The following is a 17,638-nucleotide window of genomic DNA, read 5'->3' on the forward strand; positions in this document are numbered from 1 at the left end:
TTTTTAAGAACCTGATTGATTTTTTCCTTGTGTAAGACAAGGGGATTGAGTCTGAACTCATCAGGGAATGGTGGGGGGGAGAGAAGGGAGGCGAAGGTTAATTCCTCTCTGTTTTAGGATCCAAGGAGTTTGGATCAGTGTATCTCAGGGAAAAAGTCTGGCAGGGGGAAAGAAGGAGGGGGAATGGTTTATTTCTCTCTGTTTTAAGACCCAAGGGATTTGGGTCTTGGTTCCCCAGGGAAGGTTTTTTGGGGGACAGAAAGTGTACCAAACACTAGATTTTGGTTGGTGGCAGCGTTATCAGATCTAAGATAGGAATTAAATTTAGAGGAGTTGTCATAAACAGATAGCTAAGGGTTAATGTCTCTTTCACCTGGAAAGGAGTAACCTGAAACACCTGACCAGAGGATCAATCAGGAAACAAGACTTTTTCAAATCTGGGTGGAGGGAAGTTTTGGGTGTGAGTTCTTTGTCTTGTGTCTGTGCCCTCTCGGCTATGAGAGTGATTTTTCTATCTCCTGGCTTTCTAATCTTCTGTTGCCAGGTTGTAAGTACAAAGATAGTAAGACCATAGGTTTATATTGCTTTCTTTTGTATTTACATGTGTGTAGTTGCTGGAATGTGTTAAATTGTATTCTTTTTGGATAAGGCTGTTTATTCATTTTTTTCTTTTAAGCAAATGACCCTGTATTTGTCACCTTAATATAGAGAGACCATTTTTATGTCCTTTACTCTCTTTTTTATATAAAGCTCTCTTTTTAAGACCTGTTGGAGTTTTTCTTTAGTGGGAACTCCAGGGAATTGAGTCTGCAGCTCACCAGGGAATTGGTGGGAGGAAGAAGTCAGGGGGAAAATCTCTGTGTTAGATTTACTAGCCTGACTTTGCATACCCTCTGGGTGAAAAGGGGGGAAGAGAGATTAGCCCTCTCGGTACTTGTGTTTTCCAGGACTGGAAACAGGGAGGGTGGAGTCCCTCTGTTTAGATTCACGGAGCTTGCTTCTGGATATCTCTCCAGGAACCCAGGGAGGGAACACCTGGAGGGAAGGAGGGGGAAGGGAAATGGTTTATTCCCCTTTGTTGTGAGACTCAAGGAATCTGAGTCTTGGGGTCCCCCAGGGAAGGTTTTGGGGAGACCACAGTGAGCTAGGCACTGTATAAATCCCTGGCTGGTGGCAGCGTTATCAGGTCCAAGCTGGTAACTAAGCTTGGAGGTTTTCATGCTAACACCCATATTTTGGACGCTAAGGTCCAGATCTGGGAAAAATGTTATGACAGGAGTACATGCAGGTCCCCACTTTCTGGATGCTAAAGTTCAAAGTGGGAATAAGACCCTGACAGATGGAGATTACACAGCCTCCCTAGGCAATTTATTCCAGTGCTTAACCATTGTGGTGATAAGGAAGCTTTTCCTAATAGCCAACCTAAACTCACGTGTTGCAGTTTAAGCCCATTGCTTCTTGTCCTATCCTTAGATGTTAATGAGAACAATTCTTCACCCCTCTTCCTTGTAACCACCTTTTGTTTACTTGAAAAAACATGTCCCCTCTCAATCTTCTTTTCTCCAGACCAGATAATTTTGAATTTTAAACTTATCCACTAAAGCACTTGCAACCCCTCCAAGTTTGATATTGTCTGTAATCTTTATAAGTGTAGTCTCTATGCTATTGTCTAAATCATTTATGAAGATCTGAACAGAATCCCAGTCAGGACCAATTCCTGCAGGACCTCACTCAATATGCCCTTCCAGCTTGACTGTGAACCACTGATAACTAACCTGTCCGAAGTGTTTTCCAAACAAGTTAGGCACTCGCCTTATAGTAGCTCCATCTTGGTTGTATTTCCTTGAGTTTAGTAAACTCAAGATGCACATCTACTGCTTCCCTCCTACCCACAAGGCTTATTCTCTGTCAAAAAAAGCTATTAGGTTGGTTTGACAGGATTTGTTTTTCCCCACATTAATTATGAAATGAGATGACTATGTGCACGTTCACTGTTGCTCCAGACCTAAAACCTCACTGTTTTCCACCACACTTCAGTGTGGTGTTGCCACTGGCCCCTGACCAGCAACTATGCCAGCGAAAATAAGTTTGACGAAGATCCTTTTGAAGAGGAAAATATAGGTCTCAGGCACCAGTGTTTAAGAGCACAGGTTCAAAGAAATAGGACATTTGGGATTTAGTCCCATCTACCAGCTGATTTTATACTTGGTTAGCCACTCTAGTGGTTTTCCCAATCCATACAGTGGAGATAAATTTGTGATTTGACAGTACACATCTCATTGAAAAGTTACAATTTTAGCAAGCACCCCCTAATTTATAGTCACTGGATTACCATACAACTCCCCACTCCACAGCCTGAAAAGGCTAGAGTATAATTACATACATGACCCAAAACAGAAGAGCATTTTGAGAAGTCTGTTCAGAACTGAAGTATTCAGTTTGTGCTAGAAAGAGGAGTACTGTGTTTCTTCTGAAGAGCAATCTCTCCTCCTATACCTTTTAGAGTTCTGCATTTGTTTCCAGCAGTCAGAATACAAAAATGACATCCTAAAGTGAAAGCAAGACTGCTCTTTGAATGGGACCCTCTTAACACTGTAGTGGAAATTTTCTTCCATTTCCTTCAGGGAGGCTCCTTTCTGTGGGATAAATTAATGCAGACTTAACCAGGAATCCTAAGATATCAAATGCTTGTGCTTCAAAGTTCATTGTAAAGATCTGAACCTTTGGTAAATCAAGTTGGTCTACACACACACACTATTCTGTTCTGACATTTGTACTACACAACCTACAGCCTTGAGGCTGTTTGACAGCTTCTCAGCACCAGGAGACAGAAAAGATGTGTCATGCTTTTACTGAAGCTTCAGAAAGGGATTGTTCATTGGAAGGAATAGTTAAGACTAGTTTTTGGATAGGGAAGAATAATTGAAAGAGGGGCCTGAATTAGCAAGGCTATGTTGTACATTCACATCATGGGTGTGGGGGGGGGGGGGGAAATCACTCTTAATTAAGCAACAAATCCACCACGTTATTAGCCACCACCCACTGTTCTTTTCAGATTCTGAACCCTACCTGTATATTCTTCATCCAATACTGTAGATTCCGCTGACATTTCCTTAACATAGCCAAAATGTGGATGTTTTACGTAAAAACAAAGAGGGTTTTCGCCCTTTTGAGTTCAACCTAGTCACACTGACTGTCCAGTGCTCTACCTAGGTTCTTCAGTGACAACACCTCCTTCCTGTTCTACAGTCTCCAAGCACCTCAACCACTCCTTTACCTTCCCATAACCCAGACAAAGGTAGAGGTGACATCACTGAGGAAGTTTTCAGCCTCAGTCTCTACTGTAAACATACTGGAGGAAGCTTTATCCAGACTAGAGTTGGTCATATTACTTGAATTAACTGATTGTTAGCTCGAGTTAACATGATTGCCTGCAATCTTTGTAAGCGTTACCATCGACATCACAAAAGTCTGCCCCAGGGCACAAAATGTTGCCAATTCAGCTGAAGCATGACCAGGAACTCTCATTTAATTCCAGTTGAGCATGACCAGAAACTCTGTCCCACATAGGCCACATTGCAGAGAGAAGAAAATAAAAAGTAAAATCCTTTTGCCTGCCTTGCATCTATTCTGTGGATAGACTGAAAAGGTCAGTCTACAGAGCTGGTAATCTGACATCTTCAGGCCCAGGAGTAAGATTTCAGACGTGTTTAAAAAAATAATAATCCTGGAATACAATATATTGTACACAGCAACCACTAAAGTGAAGCAGAAATGTGACAACTCTAGTATTTCAAGTCATCACATAGCTAATGATTTGCATATCTGAAAGAACAAAAAGGGGTGCTAGTAACGATGAAGGGAGCTGCAGAGATTACACTGCTAGTCACATCCAAGAGGTAGCAGCCACTTGACAGTTTCTGGGAATCTCTACAGATATCAGCCCATGTAGACATTAGCATGAGTGTGAGTTTTAAATACAGATTCATCGCATCCCTAAACATTCGTATGTAAGCAAAGTTGAAGTAGTAACTGATGCACTGGTGGACCTTAGAGTCGGCATGCTGCAAAGACTCTGCATAGTCACTGCCTCAAGCATCTGAGGAACTTAACTACACACTGGAGACAGGAGAAACTTTTTTGAATCCTAAGTCATTTCCTTATTGACAGGAGCAGTCAGGTGAACAGAACTATGGTAAAACCCCTATATTTTCCATTCACCTGCCCAAGCCTGATGTGATCTAATGCAGAGGTTCTCAACTTTTCTTTCTGAGCCCCGACCCCACATGCAATACACACTCCACGGACCACCTGTGCCACAACAACTGTTTTTCTGCATATAAAAGCCAGGGCACACATTTGTGGGTAGCAGGCAGGGCAATTGCCCAGGGCCCCATTCCACAAGGGGGACCCACAAAGATAAGTTGCCTAGGTTTTAGCTTCAGCCCTGGATGGTGGGGCACAGGGCCTCAAGCTTCAGCCCCATGCAGTGGGGCTTCAGCTTTCTGCTCTGGGCTCCAGGGAGTCTACTGCTGACCCTGCTTGGCAGACCCCCTGAAACTTGCTCTCAGCCTCTCAGGGGGTCCAGACTCCTGGTTGAGAACCACTAGTCTAATGCATCTAACTGAAGGTACAAGTTTTGTAATTAGCATAGTCTCATGAGCAATGTGGGTGCCAAACCTCTTCCTAAAAATAAAATTGTCTTCATTTATTTATAACATTGTATGCACGAGGACAGAGAAGAAAATGGGGATGAGGGGTTCGTGCAAACCCCAGAGATGTATTAGTGCAGAAGACAGCTAGTAACACCAGAAGCTTTCAGAGCAGAACAAGATGAATCTAGCAAGAGACATTTCAGAATGTGAAGAGGAAGAGAAATGTTGATTAGCTGGTGAGGAGCTATGCTCCAGCTACACCCACACAGCACAATAAATCATAAGCACTTCCTAATCAAAGAAGAGCAATACAGCTCAACGGGGGAAAAAAATGTACAGCACATAGCTACTGTGATGAAGTATGGTTTTCGCAGAAAAGCCATGAAGATTACCGAGACCTCACTAGGAAAAGATGTATTCCAATGCCATTTTCTTTAATAAACCAGTGAAGCCATCATGGTTCATTTGAGAGGCTGACCTTGAACTGAGGTGTTTTTATTAAACTAGGAGATGGTTGTTACAACTCACTGGACTGTAAGTTTTTTTTTTTTTTTTAATAAAGAACTGGGATGGCTTTTAAGCCTAGAGCCTTAAGCTTACATGACTGCTTAACAATACTAAGGGAAGTAAGGGTGATAGTTTGGGGGTACACCCAGCTAGACAGCTGAAATACTAGGGGGAGTAAGATTAATCTGTTTGTAACACTGGCTAGTAGGAAGGTTAAACTGCTAGTAAAACAAAATTCTCTGCATAACTCTTAACAACTTTTCCTATGCAAGATGCTTCTCTCTCAGGTCTTGTAAAGCTCCCTCAGTACATGCTCAGCTGAGAACTAACTATCAGCCTGGCTGAAGTGTACCTAGCCTGCAGGACTGAGGTGGCTCTCTCCAGGTGAGGCACTGCTTACAATGGGGCACTTCACTGTCCCCTCACTTGTGTCCAATCACAATCAGCTGTCTGCTACAAAGAAAGTCAGCTCTGCCACACAAATTCCAACACTAGTTTAATAAGTTCTAGGCTCCTTCCTAAGTAAATTCTGGCCTCCCCCTTCCTTCCTGCTCCATACTCCTCTCAAGAAATTAGTACCAGGCCCCACCTACTTCTTTGCAAGGGTAACAGACAAACAGAAGGCCCTTGACCTCCCAGAAATACTTCTCCATACAGACTTCTCTGCTCCTCACTCTTCCGGATAAAGCAGCAGTGGTTCTAGCATCCCTGCTTCTTTCTCCCCATCCCTTAAAGAAAAAGCACCATAGTTTCCCTGATCCCAACTTCCACTCTGCTCTGTCTCCTTCCTCCCCTCCTGAAGAGGAGCAAGTTGCTCAGGGGCCACTCTCTTTCTTTCCTCCTCCCTCTCCAGTGAAGGAGGTAGCAGATCCCTGGCCCAGTTCGGGCCACTACTACAGGGAAAGGTTTCTACTCACCCTCGTTGAACGGGTATATGGGGTTTGCTAAGCCCTCCTATTGTAGCTTATATTCCTGTTATCACCATGCCTGTATTATCCCAAGACAGTTTTGAATGTTATAATATAAACACAATAAATTACTAGCTATTTAGTTAGTCTGCAATTACAATATTCACTTTAAGATTAAGGGTCTAGAGACACTTGAGTATGATGGCTACTACAAACTGCCTAACGGCCACATTACAAAAAAAAAAAGGGTTAAAACCCTACCTTGAGACTTTCAGAGATAGAGGATTTAGACAATCCCCATTTGTTTATTTAGATTAATCTTCATTGGCTTTTTAAAACTCAACTGTAGTCTTTACAGGACTGAAACTATTGCAACACACTGACAGTTTGGCACTGTCTACACAGCTGAGACAGAACAGTTTATTAGAATGCATATAGGCAGGCCATTAGTTGGAATGTACTGGAAGTGCATTTCAGAATCCTTATTTTTAAAAAGGCATTAGAGGCCGTTCCTGCAATGTGTTCATTCCCCTCATGAGGGATGGCATGCATTCCAAAGTGTTGAGTCAGCATTATGGAATAGGGAAGCCAAGGACTACAGTCTCATTGCCTAGCAGTTCAAAAACAATTTTAAGAGTTTTACATTGCCTAACTACACACTCCCTACACACACAATCACAGTAAGGTTTTTTCATTAGGGAGCAGTGTTTCTCAGTCTTTTCAAGTTGATATTCCCTTATTACAAGACCTTTTTTGCAACCTCCCCTGACCTTACTGTAAGCCAGTGATAACAAGCCTCTAAAATCTGAGTTACATGAGGTTAACAGAACAGTTATCCTCAAAGTTAAGCATGTATGGGGGGGGGGGGGGGAAGAGCAGGATTTTCTTTGCTTTGCCTCACAATCTCATTCTCCCACCTATACTCAATTATCGTCTGTGATCCTATGGGGGGAGGGGGGGTGCCACTAGTTACAAAACACTGAACTAAGGCCTCACCTCCAAAAGTTTGTTGTGCTTTTCATGAAGCTCAACAGGATTTATTTTAAACATTGCCAGATAGGTCTCCTTGGTTTTAATATTTTGTGCCACTGGCCAATCTTACATGGACGTATTTTATAAGTTAACAAGAAACGTGCTGCATAATGTTTACATTTGGCAGTCTTTTATCAGATTTCTGGATATGAATCCTATTGAGCTGCCTAAAGTGATACCATTACAAGAAAGACTAAAGGCATAACATTTAATAAGTCAGGGATTATACAAATAGGTTGCAACTGGTGCAGTGTGCTTACTGGTAAGCTGTTTTTGTAAAAAGTGTCACCTCTGAAGTATTATCAGTCTGAAGTGGAAGTGATATAACAGATGCCATCACCAAAAGTCGGTCAGGTTTTATAAACCAGATCTGAGTGTCTTGTTTTCCTATATTAGTTGTATCCCCCTACTGGCAGAGGCACGATACTGTGTCCCCTAAGACAAAAAAGCAGGCTAGGCTGAGCTAACTATGGAACACTCCCATGGCATTACCATTTGACAATGTTATACTCAACTTATTATACTACGGAATCACTAAATGCAAGTAGTGTCACCACGAAGAAAACTGGGAATGCAGCAAGTTGATATCACGGAAGGATATGCATCTGACGAAGCAGGTATTCACCCATGAAAGCTCATGCTCCAAAACGTCTGTTAGTCTATAAGGTGCCACAGGATTCTTTGCTGCTTTTATGGAAGGATGGGGAGATTTAAGCCTGTTAAAACCAGAAAGTTGTACCATTTAAAACTAATTTGGTGTAGAAACTGGATCAGTTAGATCAGTGCAACCATGAGCGGGTAGACACTCACTCTTCAGGTCAGTTTTAAAGTACTCGATATCAAAACTTGCTTAAGTCATTCTCTCCAATTCCACCACAGATTTTTCTCCAGTTTCTAAACTAATTTAATTAAACCAATACAAACTTTTGTTTAAACATGGTCTAAGACATTAACGTGCCTCTGGAAGAGGCTGAAGTTGACCACCCAGCTTTTGGCCAGGAGTTCCTGCCTATACTTGGGTTCTTGTCTATCCACTTTTCTTAACAAAAATATCAAGGATGAAGAAGAACCTAAGAACCATTCAACCACTCCCCCCTCAGCCCATCCACCCACAGATGTCAACAACAGCAGCTCTACATAGCTTCACTACAGATGCTGGCTTCACACCAGATGCCAAGCAGACTTGCTCTGATGTGTGGAACTACCTGGTCTGAATACATGCATCAATTCTGTCTGTAGACCTCGTGTCAGACATCTGGTGTACACCAACTGCACTGTCCCAACCTTCAACAAAACCACCTTTCAGGACTCCCAATAAAGGAAACTGATAGCACCTACTTCCTCATGAGTCTCTTTATTCTCAGAATGTTCACAATCCAAGAGCAGTTTTAGTGCTGACAGAACTGTATGAACAAATGAAGTTTTACAATGCAAAAATACGCACCAGTTTTACAAAGCAGAACGCCAAGTTGGTTGAGTTTGGTCAAACGAATTACAGGGCATTTTTCTAGTTCCTTGACTTAGATTACCTTTATTCCATACAATCAGAAAGGGATTTAACTAGTTTTTCTCAGTGGGATTGCCTCCAGTGTATAGTCTATCTGACCATAAGGGAGAAAAAAAAGCAGCTAATAGCTTTGTGCTACAGGAGGGATCTACACCACAATTTGTGGGACAGGGTTACCAGCCACACTCCTTGCCCTGCAGAGACCACCCAGATTGAGAGGGCAGAGGAATGCGCATACACATATTCTGATGTCATCTCAAGCCATCTTTTTTTTCCCCCTTGATGACTACAATTTTCCACAGAGGAGTTCAGTAAACGATAAGGACAGGGGAAGAAAGGAGAAGGTCAGAGGAAGATCTATTGCAAGGAAGTCATGTGCCCGGTCTTTTAAGTTACCCTTCTGTAAAGAGGGCCAATCTAACTAAGCTGGCACTCTTTGCTAACAAAAATATGGATAGCTCTACCCATCAGATGGACACCAGGTGTTCTGCATCCATCACAGCTCCCTCTCCTCTAATCAAAGCCTCAGTCTAAAAACCCCAACCATGACTGAGAATCCTAACACATATAGCAGTATCCATGTTACACAGGTCGTGGTGGGTTTTGCAGTGATACAGATGAGTGTATAACCAAAATCTCCCCTTCCTGTTAGGAGCCTTCCTCCCCAGCTGGACTGTGCATTGCAACACTGAGTACTTTCTTGGATCAAACCTTTGGACACTATCGCAAAAAGTTGTGCCCACTGTCACATCATCAAGTAAACAGTACAGTGCCATGCCACAAGCCTCCCAAATGACCTTAGCCAAAATCATTTAATCTGTTCCTCAGTTTTCTTCCCTTCCTCCCACTCCCTCCTCCAACCAAAAAAACCACCAGTAAAAACAAACACTTAACTCAGAGTTGTGAGGATAAATTCATTATTTGTGATGCATCCGTTTGCTATAATGGAATATAACATTAAGTAGACGTGTTGCTTGGCTGGCAAGTCTTGTCTAAAAGTGGATACTCCTTCTGTTCAAGACAGCCTTTCCCTCATACCTAGAAAGTTATGACGCCCTTCTGCTATGCGTGTAGTCTTCCATAATGCAAGTACAGGCACTTTTTAGAACTAAACAGGCGGTTTCTTCCCCACTCCTTTTGTTTTGGGGCCACTGAAGTAGTGGAGAGCCCCTAAAATTTATAGTCTGGACTATATTCTGCCAGGATAGAACACAGAGGAAAGTGAGACAGGTACTCCTTCAGGAACAAGAGGAATGGAGACTGATTGCCATAATGGAAATACTGATTTATTTTAGGAATTGAACTCAGCCATAGAGAAGGAAGCATTTTCACTGTGGAAAAAGTACAAAGGGGTATCTTCTGTGTAGGGCAGCCAACAGCCCACTCCCCTAAGCAAGGTAAAAGGCACTTTACTAGAAAGCGGAGAGAGATTGTTTTTGCACGCAAGGCTTTACATAGCCTGTCAAGACCAGGTTTAGGCTTCAAGAACAGCCCGGGGGGATTGGGGCGGGGGGGGAACACTAACCACAAAAGTCTCAGCAGCCATCATAAACCTGGTAACAAAAGGGGTCCCAATGGGAAAAAAAAATCAACCCCTAATGCCCCCTCCAAGCAGATGCCTATCCTGTAAGAGTGTCTTAAACTTCAAGAAAGCCCCTTTCTCCAGGCACTTGGCAAGATCAAGACTTCAACTGAACAGGCAACGCTGGAGGAACATTCCACAAGTGTGGTAGTATACTCTGATAGTTATAAGCTTGACTTGAGCATGGAATAGAGTACCCTGTCCAAAAGCCACCCCCTCCCCCACGCACACATTATGGAGAGATTTCTTTCAGATTCCCTCTCACAAAATAAAGAGAAGTGTCCAACAAACAGGGGCAGCAGCTCAGAGGACCTTAACTAGCGAGAGGGGGCATCCTAATATGCAGCCATTAGGATGCCAAGAAGCCACAGTGATGGGTGCCATATAAAAACCTATATAGCAGGATCAGAACTGCTTTGTCAACTTGATTTTCTTCAGAAACAGAGGATGAGGAGAAGGCAGCAGCAAGCACTAGGGAGCCTCTGCAGGGGAATCAAGAAAGAATCTGGCACCCACACTCCCTCTGGTAGAATAAGGAAGCGTAGCAGCTGTAGTTGTGTATGACAGATCAATTACTCACCCAACATCTACAGACTTCAACAACCGCTGCTACAGTGCCAGATGAGGCTTGATGTCAACTCTGAAGTAATGTGCCTGGTGGGCACTTTGCATGGAAATACACTTCAATATCTGCAAGTGGTTACACCTGCTTTTTGGGAGCGTAATCTGAGCGCAGAAGGAAAATGCAAGTCTCTGCCTTGTATACACCATCTGATCTACCTAGATAGCAAAAAAAAAAAAACAAAAAACAAACCACTTTGAAGCCTTGTTATCCCCTACAGCCAGGTGAACCCAAATGACCTTGATCTCTCGCTTTAGTTCTCTTTGCACTGCATAGAGTAGGCACACACCTTAAATCTGGGTGCCTTTAAACCTACAGCAAAGCCAACTTGCAGGCACACTAGTAGATAATTTGTATTTTAGCTGACCTTAATGCAGCTCTGCTTAAGGTACCAGATTGTACAGTATGTTCTTGACAGCTATTAACTGGAAACTCAAGTGATAGGTTACCTATCAAAATAGTCACCTTAATTGCTTTCATACAAATTCCAGGCAGCCAGCTTTTGTCTGCTAGAGTCTTGCTATAGATGAGCCTTTACATATAAGAGGAGGTTTCTATGAGATGAACAGTGGTAATTCTGAGATCACGTTTACTACGCTGACTAATTACATCCTTCAAGCCAGCATCGTGCTACAAGAATTACAGAAGTCATCCGATTCCTGGATTTGCTGCATAATCTTACATGGAAGTAGGAACAGCAGAAGGCACATAACAGGTTCTCTGGTCTGGGCAAGTGTCTCCGTTGCCACCACTCCTTGAACTGGTATAGCATTTGGCAGTTTTGCGCCTAAAAACAGATATACCTGACTTGCAAAATGTTCTGGTTATGTGCCAGAACATCTGAGAATGCCCCATTCTGCCTGGTCTGCTTTGCCAATCCACTATGCGGTTGTTTTGCAACTTTGATGGATACTGTACAGATAAACAGGTTCTTCTCTATCAGTGTCAATAGGACCCTTGTCACTAAGGAAAGAGTGGCCCAGTCACTTTTGCAAACAAAGCCTGCCACAACTGGGATGTCTCTTTGATGTTGAAGGTATTGATACCAATTAGGCCCTTTAATATATTGCAATTCTAACCAGCTGTTACCGAGTCTTCTGTAAAAAGAGGTCTCAAATGCGGCAATACGCCAAATGGGCTCACCATCCTTTCAGGATGAGCTTATCTGGGTCTAAGATTTGAAGACCATCCTATGATCTCTCATCTACCACTGAAGTGGTCTAAACACTATTTTTGGTTGGTCACAACAGCAAGCTGGGGGGGGGGGGAAGGGGCGCAGAGATAAAGGGGTAAAAAGGAAGAAAATTCAGTGGGTGGAAACTCCCGAGACGACATCTGTACAGGAAGCCCTCGTAACCAAGAGGATCAGGAGGAACTGAACTGTGCATTCTGAAGAAAGCAGAATTCTCCTTATGGCTTTTGTCAGCTTCTGTTTTCATTCTGAAGATATGACCCCTACCTGCACTAACATATGAATTACTCTGACAGCTATGAGCAAAGTCTTTATGATAAGTCACGCACCTGAAGTACATGCATTGCCAGCTACCCACAGGTGTCCACTTGGACCTTGTTTTTGATTGGTGCCTGGATGAGACAGTTCTCTAAGAAACTACAGATATGGACCCCTTCTGTTGAAGAACAGCAAGCCGCAGCCCACAGACCTCATGAAACATAAGACTGTAAGGATAGGTAGTGGAAACGGTGCTGATCGTAAGTGAAGTGAAGAAAACTGTTGTGGGATGGACCAATATGGAGACTTACCTCAATGACTGTCAGAGGGGGGAAGACCCTCTTGGGACACCGCCCCATCTGGAACTTCAATTTTTGCAGTATTTCTGATCCAGAACTGCACAGCTCCCTCTGGATCTCCTTGGCATCAGGGCCAGGAGGCAACATAAGCCCGAGGTATATGCAAAAAAGGGATTATAGCTTCCCTTATACTGATGTTTTATTTACTGTAAATAAGCACACATTTAGATACTAGAAATAAGAAACAGAATACATAGATCCCAGTTTAATTGTATTGAATACGTGTCTCATGACCTTGTATTACCTGTTTGATGAAAAGGAGCCTGCAACTCAGTTGAAACTCCAATTCTCAGCAAGTGTACTGAGTTTATGTTTGATGGTGCTCACAGAACAGCCTCAGAAGGATTGCTTCACCTTGTAGTTTGGCTTGGAACCTTGTATACAGTCTCATAGATAGTAAGATTTAGTTCAGTTCCCTCCAAGATTCCAGCCATCAGTTTTCCAAAGGTTTTCAAGTATATTCTGAGGCTGACAGAAGCTGCTTTGTGTTCCTGGAAAGCAGCCATTCAAACAGCCACTGCTATGCCTGGCTCGCTGATCACTGCCACAGCTGAGAGAAAAGCCATCTAGAGAGACATCTGGGACAAACAATGCAGCCAGGGTTACTGAAAGGCTTACTCACAACCCACAAGACTTTCCCATACTTGGTAGGAAATTGAACGAAGTGTGCCCATGAAAAGATTAGTTAAGTGAAGCGAGTGAATGCAGCAGAAGAAACGGTGAGGAAGTTGCCTCCTAGGCCCTTCTTTACATACATAAGATTGGCCATACAAAGGTCCATCTATCCCAGTATCCTGACTTCTGGGAGTAGACAACGCCAGGTGCTTCACAGGGAATCCATGAATCCACGTGACTGTACTGCAACTCTAATGAGACAGAAGTCCATTAGCGGTCCAATAAGCCATCCTTTGTCACACAATGCCTGGGTTTTGCTGGGCCTTCTTATGGCTCAGTATTCCTGAAGGAACAGGTTTCTCTGCATTATTCTCCTGTCCCTCCTACCTTGACAGCTGGCATTCCTCCCAGGAGAAAGGAGTTTAAGCTCGTTTCAAGTTTTCTTTTTATTATTATTTTTTAAATGAAATTCAAGGTGTTTCCAAGCCCTTGGGTTCCACTGGATTCCAGCTGAATAAGACTCCGAAACAAGTACTGTGGATAGGATCCCTGGATTGGGTCAGAGTTTCAATGATTAATTCTGATCTTAAGACGGGATGGGGCTTCTTTTTGCCCTCTTCTTCTGGAAGCAGCAAGGTTCCCACCCTTTTCTATGGCTTTTACATTTACCCTCCTATTCCTAATCAGCAAAGAATACGGATAGCAGAGATGACTAGCCAAGGGTGTTTACCTCCATGGAAAATGTACCTTCACCACTTCCTACAAGAGGCTACTGTTTCTGCTTCTTCAGCACCTCCATCAAGTCAGAGGCAAGCCCTTGATCCCTGTGCAGGATATCAGGTTCCCAAAAAGTCCGTAATGGAACTTTAAGTCAGTTGGATGAAGGATGACGGTGACCTAGAGGTACCCTGAGGCAACGAGAGTATGCATGACCCGGTGGATGGAGAAGATTCCCCATAAAGGAGCGTATGGTTACACCTCTGTTAATAGGGCATAAGACACGGGCTGCTGGTCAAGGGAATAGGGCTTGTGAGTTCCTTGGTGCCATATCAATAGTCCAGTGACCATTCATTTAGCTCTCTGTTCTCCTTACAGGGCTTTGTATTGGGAAGTGGAGGGGACCTACTGCAGCCAGTCACCAGGTAGTCCATCATTAGTAGGGCCCTACCAAATGCTTGCCAAAGAAAACCACACTGCAGACCGAGAAATCTGGTGTTGTGTGCGCTTTTACCCTATACTATGCAGATTTCATGAGGGAGACCAGCACTTCTCAGATTGGGGCTTGTGACCCAAAAGGGAGTTGCAGCGGGGTCACAGTATTGCCACACTTACTTCTGCACTGCTGCCTTCAAAGCTGGGTGGTCGGAGAGTGGAAACTGCTGACTGAGGGCCCAGCTTTCCAGGCAGTAATGCAGAAGTAAGGGTGGCAATACCATGCCATGCCATACTTCCTTCTATGCTGCTGCCAGTGGCAGTTCTGCCTTCAGAGTGGGCTCCCGACCAGCAGCTGCCGCTCTCCAGCTGTAGGCAGCACCAGTGCCAGCAGCAGCGGAGAAGGAAGGGTAGCAGTACCGCAACTCCCCCATGCCCCCAGAATAACCTTGTGACACCTCCCAACTCCTTTTTGGGTCAGGATCCCTACAATTATACCACTATGAAATTTCAGATTCAAAAAGCTGAAATCATGAAATTCATGATTTCTAAACTCCTATAACCATGAAATTGACCAAAATGGACTGTGAATTGGGTAGGGCCCTAATTATTAGCCTTTTTTGATTTTGAGCAATTACTCTTCGATTACTCCTTCCTCTGCTCCACTTGCCACACGTTCAGTTTTCTCCTGGTTCATGGAAGAGTGAGTGCAATCTCCCCCTGGGCTAGGTCAAGTTGTGGGGGGATTCCCCAGTCACAGACACCAAGGCTCACTATTTAGTGATATAGGTAAATGCTCTTTATTTTTCTTCACTGCTTGTTTGCCCATACTGAGGATCAAGCAGGGGCATGCTCATCTTGTGCTGCTAGAATGCCTCCGGAGGAAGAAAACCCAAAAAATAAAGTCATACCCCCCACAAGACAGTTTAAAAAAATATCAGCATAGATCCAGGCAGATTAAAGCACAGTACTGTTAGGCTGTATTTTAGTTTAGGAAAGCTTAAATCCAAGAGTCAGAAAAAGATTTGCAGTAGGCCTGCCCATCTCACTTGCGGCTGTAGAGGCAAATAGAATTGTCAGGTTCTTCTGGAGCAGGGATGTACCCATAAACCAAAACCGACAAACTGAGTTCTGAATCATCACTGCAAGCAGACTGAGGATTCACAGCAGAAGGATGTGAGAAAAGTTTATATGCCCTCAAAGAGTGACCAAAAACAAGGCAGAGACGTGGCTATCACACAAAATTCTCCATTGAAAAGTTCTCTCCATAGATCACCCATGTTGAATCACTAAATCCAGCAAACAAATGAAAATATTTGATAAAGTATCAGTTTCCTGCAATCATAGCAGTGGTCAAAAACTCCAGTATGTATTCCCCAATTTCTGTTTTAATAAGCCCTTTTATATGTCAATGTATAACTTCATTTCATAAGAGCTTTTTTTAAAAAAGGTTCTTCAATCCACAGAAATAACACCATGCATGACAAACTAAGATCTACCATCGTGCTCTGCATTTAAATGCAGAGTTACTAGCACTTTAAGCCATGCTTAAAAAAAAATTTCTTCTGGAAAATAAGAGGGGTGGGCACAATATTTTCAGCACACAAGCCTTTCCTTTCTTATTCGTATCATTACTCTGGACAGCGTTCAGAAGTTCAGCACCAGTACTAGCTTTTGAATCTAATGTACAGACAAATTTATTGAAATTACAGTAATTTCTTTTGCTGTTGTGCATTCAGGCTTGGATCACGCACTGCGGGTAAGCCAATTAATAAAGATATATAATGAGCATCAGAATGAAGTTTACAGCGCTTAACTATGAAGCCAGAACAAATACAAAGTAGCAACATCTAAGGCCATGTCTACATACAGCAGTTGTTGCAGTTTAACTGAAGGTATGATTGCGGAGGGAGGCGTGGAGGAAAATCAGTGTAGTTAAACTGGTGCAAGCCACTGTATAGTCACACTTCAGTTTCAATCTGTTCCTTGTCAATTTAAAATTAACTTGAAATAAATCTAGTTTTCATTGAAATAAGTGTCCACAGCTTTTTGCACCAGTTTAACAAAGTAAGTTTTTAAAAGTCACTCCTTTAAACCAATGCAACTTTTCAGGTAGATAAGCCCTCACATGAGAGAGGAAAGGAGATTTACATAGGGCAAGCCAATCCTATTAGCTGAGTCAGCAGTTTACTAACTAGTCTCTAGTTTTTGGTGCTAACACCTGAGCAACCAATGGCAATATCACAAAATTTAGGTACATAATGATTTTGGCTAAACTGATTATGTTCAGCCAAAGGGTACAAAGATTCATTTTTGCTTTTACTTATGAAACAGTGAAATTGCAGCTAATTTTAAAAGTTAGAAAATTGGAAAGGTTCCTATAGCAACATTAGCTCATTTTCTGTTTTTCTTGAATATGATGCTTAATGCATTTATTTTTTCTATTCAATTTATACCACAGATACACAGGAAGTGCAATAGGGCCTTGTTAACATTGATTTAGGAAAGTAAGCATTCCTGTTTCTCAGCTTTGATTTTTACACTATGCAACTTTGACGCTGCATTTAATTTAGTTCTGTGCATTTAATTTATAGTCAGAGGAAGCTGCCCATGCTGAATGTTAGCATCTAAATATTCACAAAGATGAATTAGGAGAGAGGAGATGGACACTGCAGCCATTGCATAGTTCTCTACAGTGCCTGGACATGACAAACAGCACATCTGTTCCCTTTGAAACAGCCGTATCTTTAAAACTGATTTCATTTTTAAGTGAAAGCTCAGAACATGTGATTGTAAAAAATAATGTGGATTCTGCATCTCTTGTGGGGTTTGCCACTTTTATTTACACTATTTTCTTGTTCCTGTTAAGGAAACATTTTCGGTGGGGGAGAGAGCAGAACTATCTATATTGCCTCTTCTACGCAAACGGACCTATGAGCAGTCACAAACCTCTGCATTTTAGGTTGGGCAAAAAGCCTGCAGCTTGGTTACAAAGGCGACTTCAACATCTTTGATTTTCAGAAGAGCTATTGAGCAAACAAACAATTTCAGCCGCTTAATAGTTTTATTAACCAACCAATTCCCCTCTTGCCCACCAAGATCTTACCTTGGAGTAAATCCATGGCCAAGTACTATTTATATGTCAAATTTCACAGCTTAGCCATTTGAACTGTACATACAATAGATTTTTCAATAAAAACATTCCCATCGTCTTACATAGTTCAAAAATGAAGTCAGTGAAAGGACGTA

At 42.7% G+C, this 17,638-nt stretch overlaps 1 protein-coding gene across 10 annotated transcripts in view; it reads right to left on the bottom strand.

Annotated features, from left to right (window-relative positions):
* Positions 1-17,638, bottom strand: part of ELAVL2 (ELAV like RNA binding protein 2) — a 366,408-nt gene that overhangs the window by 334,023 nt on the left and 14,747 nt on the right. The gene's annotated exons all lie outside the window — the stretch shown is intronic.

This window comes from Gopherus flavomarginatus, chromosome 3 (genome assembly GCF_025201925.1).
Source record: "Gopherus flavomarginatus isolate rGopFla2 chromosome 3, rGopFla2.mat.asm, whole genome shotgun sequence".
In the NCBI taxonomy this organism is placed as follows: Eukaryota; Metazoa; Chordata; order Testudines; family Testudinidae; genus Gopherus; species Gopherus flavomarginatus.